The following is an 8,574-nucleotide window of genomic DNA, read 5'->3' as shown; positions in this document are numbered from 1 at the left end:
TTTGTCTCCTTGAGTAATACTAGATAGTGACTATGCTGCTGCTGCTGCTGCTAAGTCTCTTCAGTCGTGTCCAAACCTGTGCGACCCCATAGACGGCAGCCCACCAGGCTCCCCTGTCCCTGGGATTCTCCAGGCAAGAACACTGGAGTGGGTTGCCATTTCCTTCTCCAGTGCATGAAAGTGAAAGGTGAAAGTGAAGTCGCTCAGTCGTGTCTGACTCTTCGAGACACCATGGACTGCAGCCTTCCAGGTTCCTCCATCCATGGGATTTTCTAGGCAAGAGTGCTGGAGTGGGGTGCCATTGCCTTCTCTGAGATAATGACTATAGACACATATAATTAACAAAAACAGATAAACTTGGGTGGGAGGACACAGAATAATTTCAGGATACTAATTTCCTTAAGGGCACAGAGAGAAGGATGTGGTGGCAATGAAACTGAACGCCGTGTGACAGGCAGGACAGCAGGCTCTCCTCCTGCACCTCTAAGGCTCTCTTTAAACACAGATATGACACAAACATGGAAAACTAATTAACAGTCTAAAATGGTTGTGGGCACTTCAATGTCTGTTACATTTTCCTCTGAACTTTTCTGTGTATTGAAATTTTTAATACATAAAATTTTAATTTATGTTTAAACATAAAAAATTAAGAGAGTGAAAGTGAAGTTTGAGGACAGAATTTGAGGGATGGGATCTACCATGAGATCTACCATGAACTTTCTTCTCTGGGTATTAAAAATATTGGAGCAGAGGGCAGTCTTGTCAGAGCTGTGCTCTAGGAAAGATTGTTCTACTATCCACATGGGAGTGATATGAAGGAGGAGGGCTGGAGGCAAAGAGATCTGCTTGGGAGTTATTGAAAAATGCCCACTATAAGAGATAGTGTGCAACCTACCACATTAGTTAGGAAACATACACATATTTGCTTAAAGTAGGTAAAGCATCATGCTCTCACTCTTTCTATGATACATACTTAATTCCACTCTTATCCTTTGATGTCACAGTCTCAAAGTTATTCCACAGGGATTATGGAACATTCACTGTCCCATTTCACCACCAGGATCAATGTTTCTTGACTTAGCTGTAGATCTTTGAAAGAGAAGACTTCGTTATTGTAGGGAGTGAATGAGAAAAAATGTGACTAAGGGTAGAGAGGGGATCAAGAATCTAGAAACATATTTGCTGTGATTAAAAATACCCTAAGGGGAGCAACATAAAATTAAAACTGAAAGCAGAGTTTGTGGGAATTACATGCCAATTCACTGGTGGCCCAGCTATTTTAAGCACTGGCTTTGTTAGGTGTGATTAACACGAGCACATCAAATCTAAGAAGGACTCATCCCAACACCCCCTGTTCCTCCTTGTTTGGGGATCATTGCAAAGCGTGCCACTACACTTTCCCCGGGAGTAAACGTGCCTGCACAGAAAGCCTTGAGCCATGTCTGCTCCAGTCTGATCTGTGTGTGCCCAAACAAGGCCCTCCATGAGCAGGTCGGGAATTTCCCATAAGCCAGTGCACTGTTGCTGACACAGATCACTTTATTAATACATCCTGGTAGAAGTGTCTGCAGTGGGTGTATTTCTACCAACATTTCTGCTTTCTCCCCTCAAACTCCAAGTGCTGCTAAAAAAAAAAAGAAAAAAAGTCTCATTACAGTGCCAATGGACTCAACTGGGCATTTGTGCTATCTAACCTCAGGGTCCTTGCACAATCCTTTAATTCATATTTCAGTCACCTCGTCTGGGCCCCCACTGGCTGTTTCAGACTGTAGGTCATCTGAAGTTCCTCCCACTCTCTGGTCCTGACAGCAGAAGGCTTCCCTTTCCCTTTACTAAGGACATAGGAGCCCTCTTTGTGCTAAAGCGGGCTCACCCGTACTTCACACTGATCACCTGCCTCCTCGGCATCAGCCTCCTGCTCTTCCTACCCCTTTGAGGATTTGGTTTGACGTGGCTCTTGCAGTCTTTAGGGCTGGAACACAGGACCCAGAACTGACTCTTTTTCATGCTGAAACCCCTCAGCCACATGACTGGATCAGAGGCGGTCACATGTCCTGGGGGCTGGCCAATCAGAGCCATTCAAATCCCTAGGCACAGCAATGGGTTCAAGGATGAGCTCAAGATCTGAACTGGCCTAGTCCAGGCCAACGCAGGACTGAGGCTGGACTTCCAGGAGGAAACCTCTCCTCTTGCCCTGTGCTTGATCCCAAGAGGAGGAGCAAGTTGCCAGGGACTGTCAACTGCACTGAGAATTGGAGCCAACATAAAGGAGGGAGGGAAAGAAGCCAGCTCTGATGGCCTTGTCTGAAGTCCTGATGCAGCCCTACCTGGGACTTGTTTTTTTTTTTTTTACTTTATATTGGAGTATAGTTGATTATCAAAGTTGTGTTAGTTTCAGGTGTCTAGCAATGTGACTTAGTTTTACACATACACGACATGACCAGCAGCTTTCCTTTCCACCTGAGCAGGGTTTCCTGTCCCTGTAGTTAGACAGGCCTGACTGGTCCAGCTGATCCAGGGCTCCCCCCACTCCCCAAGGTGGCCCCTGCCCTTCCTCTCCAGGCTCCACACCCCCTCCTATTCACTCCCAGCAGGCACCTGCCTCCTCCTCCTCGGAGAAGAGAAAGCACCAGGCACAAAGAAGGAAGAAAACGAAGAATAAAGGAAGGGAGAGAGAGAAATGGAGAGAGACAGAGGGAGGGGGAGGGAGGGAGTAAGGGAGGGAGGATACAGAAAAGAAATGAAGATCACTCCCCTTCTTCCTGAAGATCAAGCTATCACCCCTTTCCTTTACTTCACTTCATGTATTTGTTTCAAGAACATTCTGTATCCCCGCCCTTCTCATCTTCCATTCACTCCTCAGCCTGCTGCAATTAGGATTCTGCTCCCACTTTCCCGACATGGCCAAGTTCAGTGACCTAATTCCAACATCTCTCTACTCTGGAACAGTGATTCTGCTGATTTATCCTCCTCAGAATGGCCCCTCCAGCAGCGCCCTCCCCCCCACCCCAGAGATCTCACTGTTTCTCTCTAGGGCTCCCTCCTCCTCTCTCCACCCCTAAAGCCAATAGGGCAAAGGCTTTTAGGGATGACAAACCTGCTGAAAATTGGACAGAACCTATGGTTTTCTTTCCCTAGAAATGTGTGCTTCACACAGTATTGGTCAAGGTTGTTAGAAACAAACAAAGGGTCTTCTTGGGCTACTTTAATCAGAAAGACTTTCCTAAGAGGTGGGAGTTCCCATAAGGGTTGGGAGGGTGAAACTTCAGGAACCTGAAGCCACACCCCGAACCCCTTTGCCTCTGCCTCGGAAGAAGGAAGGCTTACAGACGGAAAGCCAACACCAAGGTGCTGGCACGAAATTGCCACCATCTCTGGCAGGAACTGTGCCAGCAAGGGGGTGCCTGCCCACCACTCTACGCTCATATCACTCTGTCCCAGATCAATCACTTGTAAGGCTCACGGGGCCCTAAAGGTGACCCAGTTTCTCATCAAGGTTGTTACAGCTCCTCTCACTGGCAGCACCTGAATCTCAACCAGAATCCAGGCTTTGACTGGGAGCAGGAAACGTTTCCATCATCCCAGCTCTGCACAGGAGGAGGGGCTGGTGGGGGAGTGTTGGCTCATCAAGCACCTGGAGCCCATGTGCGTGTACATGCAACACCCAAAGACCAGTTTGAGAACCACATTTTAACTGTTAATGCTTCCTAGTACCTTAGTCAGGATCCTGTCTTTGGTTACAAGAGTCAGATCATTATTGAAATCAACTTGAGTAAGAGAGGGGATTTATTGGCTCAGTCACAGAGCGAGCTTGGTCACACTGTGTCTGTGAACTTGGGCACCAGAATTGCTCACTCATTCAGGTCTCTGTCACCTCTCCACCGTGCTTCCCCATGTTTCTCTCAGGTATGAGCTCCCTGCCACAAATAGGAGATCTCTTCCCATGTCCCCAGCACCAGAGTAACCCTGGCAGACAAGGAGCCCCTTTCCCCAGTAGTTTTAGCAGAAGACTTAGGGTGATACCTCAAAGGACCAGGGAGCCAGGCACTCCTCCTGCACCCACCATGCAACCAGGGACTGCTGAGCTCCTGAGGAGTGTGTCTGGGCAATGTGTCCAGCCCTGGGTCCAGAATGTGGGGCTGTCTCTATATCAGTCAAGTCAGGCTGATAGGCTGGCGTGGAGATGCTCCCCTAGGAAACAGTACATTGTTACCAAAGTGGGGAGAGCAATGCTGGGAAGGCTAATTCAAGGGCTGTCCATCACACCAGAATTCTGTCTCCCGCCTCCTGTTCCACATTCCTTCTGGATAACCTCAACTACTTCTGTGATTTCGAGTGCTGCCTTGATGGAGGACCTGCTTCTCTGATCATTTTCATCCAAAATTCAAGTCACTGAAGGATATTGTCCACAGGGGATTTTTGAGAAGGGGAGGGCACTGTGGTTTCCTTTTTGGTCTAAGACAACAATAAACAACACCCAGAAATGACTCCCACCACTTCTGATCCTCTGCTGGAAATGGGATTACATGTATTCACTAGTGGATAATCCAGTTCACCTTGTCAAAAGGGTGGACATGGGTGTTTTTGTCCATATTTTTAAAATATATTCATTACTGCTTCTCCAGGAACAGAACTCATTTTTTAAATTTATTTATTTATTTTTGGTTTCACTGGGTCTTCACTGCTGTGCACGGGCTTTCTCTAATTGCAGTGAACAGGGGCTACTCTCCAGCTGCAGTGTGCAGGCTTCTCATTGCGGTGGCTTCTCTTGTTGTAGCGCATGGGCTCCAGGCAGGCAGGCTTCAGTAGCTGTGGCCTGTGGGCTCAGTGGTTGTGGTTCCTGGGCTCTAGAGCACAGGCTCAGTAGTTGTGGTGCACAGGGTTAGTTGCTCCATGGCATGTGAGATTTTTCCCAGATCAGGGATTGGACCTGTGTCTCCTGTATTGGCAGGCAGGCTCTTTACCGCTGAGCCACCAGGGAAGCCCCAGGAACAGAACTCTTAATCCTTGAGATCTTCTATTGAAATATTTAGTCATTTCTCTCACTTAAAAACATATTAAACTTGTGTGTTTATTTGTGTTCACTGTTACTCATCACATGAGAATCTGCTAAGATTTATGGTGTTGGGGATGTTACAATCTAACAGTTCATGGGGGAGGGAACAATATAAATGGATTTTTCTGATATGAAATAGAGTGGATAACTGAAATTATAGACACTTTGAGTTTCCCTAAAATATGAGTGACTCTCACCTGAGTCTGGGCACCTCCTGACTGAGGATAGCTGGACCCCATGCTTTTCCCTTTGAAGCCCCTATAGAAAATGACAACCTGTCCACGCTCCTGTCATGGAGGAAGTAGGGATAGCCTGCGGACAACCACAGGGGACTTGGTAAAAAAAAAAAAAAACATTACATTTTCATCATATTATACAGTTATGCCAAAAAAATAAGATAGGAAGTATCAGGGAAAATATGTAACGCTGATTTTCTACAAAACTTTTCAATAAAATTTCTTCAAGAACTTAGCTGAGAAAGTCCAGGTTGCTCTCCTGGATGTGGTTTGTGTCTTTCAGGGTTTCAGCCTTACTTGGCTCCACATTTCTTTTCAAACCCATGACAGTCACCATCAGGGAGAAAATGTGTTCATGCAGATGGGTGATAAAAAATTGAAAACCATTTTGCAAAGCTTTCAAACATTTATAACGGTTGAGATTAGATTTAAAAAGTCAAGAGCTCAGCCTTTTCTTTCATGATGGAAGTTCTCAGAAGAAGAGCAAGTGGCTTTTGAGCCAAATTGGACTTTTTGACACTAACAACTTTGAAATGTAGACGCTCTCCTTTGCTTGTCTCATGGGTGTGAAAGCAGCCATGCTGGGGGCAGTTACTCTGCGGAAATTGTCCTCAGTCAGAAACAGACAGAAGCACTCTAGGTGGGTGGACAGACAGCACTGGGCCCACCTTGTCTCCTCTACCCCAAATCTGACTGCACGCTGGGCTGTAGAGCCCAGCTCCCTGCCCTTTCCAGTCCAGAAATGCCACTTCATAGCTCCACCCTTTGTCCATCAAATGGGCAGCAGGTGACTGAGCCTGGGTCACCTTGCCTGCTCTTTCTATCATGGCAGGGAGCCCAGGTTTTCTCATCCACCCTCAGACCTGTGGGTACCATATGATGATGTCATGACCCCCATCCTCTGCCCCAGCCACACCCTACAGACCTCCAAACCAGAGTCTGGTGAGTCACTCCAGACATTGCCAGGCTGCCCAAGGGCTGAGGGGATCTGGTCCTCCCAGTGGATCTCTGAGGACTATCCAGTTAAAGCCATAAGCAATAAATCTTTAAAGGCTCAGAGAAAGTCTCCTAAAATTAACTCAGCATCAAGCATAGCTGGTAGATCAACTAGGTATATAAGCTATAAGAACATAGCATCAATTTTTATTTCTTTTATTATAGATAACATAATAAAGATAACTTTTGATAAGGTTTTATTTGGGGCTGATAGAATCGAGGCTTTCTTTTCATTGTGTCCTTGCAATGCTGCAGTCCACTTCTGACAACTGAGCAATTTTGTGCTCTTTCTCTGCTCACCAACCAGGAGGCTATACCAAGAAGTCCCAGTGTACAGGGATTTGATTGGGGCTCATTACATAGGTGATTCAGTCATTGGCCACGTGGTTGAACTCAGTCTCTAGCCCCTTCCCCTCCATGGAAGTCAGGAGGATAGCTCATATCATGGGGCTCAGAGCCCCAACCCCCCAATCACATGGCCAGTCTTTTTGGGTGATCAGTCCCCATGCTGAGTCAGCTCATTACATAAACTCAGGTGCAGCTGGAAGACCCACCGTGAACAACAAAGACACTCTTATTCCTCAGGAAATTCCAAGGATTTCAAGGCTATCTCCCAGAAAGGAACAAAAACTAGGCATGTTCTTTATACAACAATCCCTGACTACACTAGTTTATCAGCACAACTCTCAGGACAAGCCTCCCAGATAAAGCAGACAGTACATTGATTTTTCCCTAAAGGAGAACAAATGAATTGTTGGGAAGGTGATTCCGGGTTAAAGATCAGTAGGCAAGAAGGTTATTAAGAGAACAAAGAGCAAAGAGGATAGTAAGAAAGAAGGAAAGATTTCAACCAAAAACATAATCTGAAAAGAAGAGATCCATTAGAAGATGCAAGTCCTTGGAATGGGGAAACTTACACCATGGGGAAAGGTGGAGCCAAGTAGGGTTTCATCTGTTACTGCTGTTTAAAGACCTATAGGAGGGGGAATCACTGTTGGGAGGTCAGGACTCTCTGAAGCAAAAGTCTGGGCTTGGACTCGCCAGTGGATGGGTCCCCCACTGAGAAGAAACTCTAGGACACACACCAACCAGACACATCCTGGTGAGTGTGGCATCAGGCCAAGAGTAAGACACTCTTGGTGAGTGTGGCATCAGGCCAAGAGTAAGACAAGATGTGACAGGAGGCTTGTGAAATGCAGTCCCGTAGGCAGAAGAAAGGTTTAGACACTTGTTAAGAAGCACATTGCCATCTGGAAATAAGTATGTGACATAGATCAATGAGGAATTGGTGTCTTCCAGGAAACACTGAGGGGCTAGCTGCTAACAAAGAAAGATCTTTCTAGATTCTCACTCAGTTCTTGTGTGCCCAAGTGGAGGGCCTGGGAGATGAGCAAAGACAAGAAGCAAAGATGTCAAATGTATAGGTTCTCATTTTCTTTCAAAGTGAGAAGCTTGAGAAATAACCTTCAGTTCAGTTCAGTCACTCAGTCATGTCCGACTCTTTGCAACCCCATGAACTGCAGCACACCAGGCCCCCCTGTCCATCACCAACTCCCGGAGTTTACCCAAACTCATGTCCATTGAGTCGGTGATACCATCCAACCATCTCATCTTCTGTCATTCCCTTCTCCTCCTGCCCTCAATCTTTCCCAGCATCAGGTTCTGTTCAAATGAGTCAGCTCTTTGCATCAGGTGGCCAAAGTATTGGAGTTTCAGCTTCAATATCAGTCCTTTCAATGAGCACCCAGGACTGATCTCCTTTAGGATGGACTGGTTGGACCTCCTTGCAGTCCAAGGGACTCTCAAGAGTCTTCTCCAACACCACAGTTCAAAAGCATCAATTCTTCGGTGCTCAGCTTTCTTTATAGTTGAACTCTCACATCCATACATGACTACTGGAAAAACCATAGCCTTGACTAGATGGACCTTTGTTGACAAAGTAATGTCTCTGCTTTTTAATATGCTGTCTAGGTTGTCATAACTTTCCTTCCGAGGAGTAAGTGTCTTTTAATTTCATGGCTGCAATCACCATCTGCAGTGATTTTGGAGCCCCAAAAAATAAAGTCTGACACTGTTTCCGCTGTTACCCCATCTATTTGGCATCAAGTGATGGGACCAGATGCCATGACCTTAGTTTTCTGAATGTTGAGTTTTAAGCCAACTTTTTCACTCTCCTCTTTCACTTTCATCAAGAGGCTCTTTAGTCTTGCTGCTACTGCTAAGTCGCTTCAGTCGTGTCCGACTCTGTGCGACCACAGAGACGGCAGCCCACCAGGCTCCCCTGTC

Source organism: Bubalus kerabau, chromosome 12, assembly GCF_029407905.1.
Source record: "Bubalus kerabau isolate K-KA32 ecotype Philippines breed swamp buffalo chromosome 12, PCC_UOA_SB_1v2, whole genome shotgun sequence".
NCBI classification, from domain to species: domain Eukaryota; kingdom Metazoa; phylum Chordata; class Mammalia; order Artiodactyla; family Bovidae; genus Bubalus; species Bubalus kerabau.
This window is presented reverse-complemented; position numbering follows the sequence as displayed.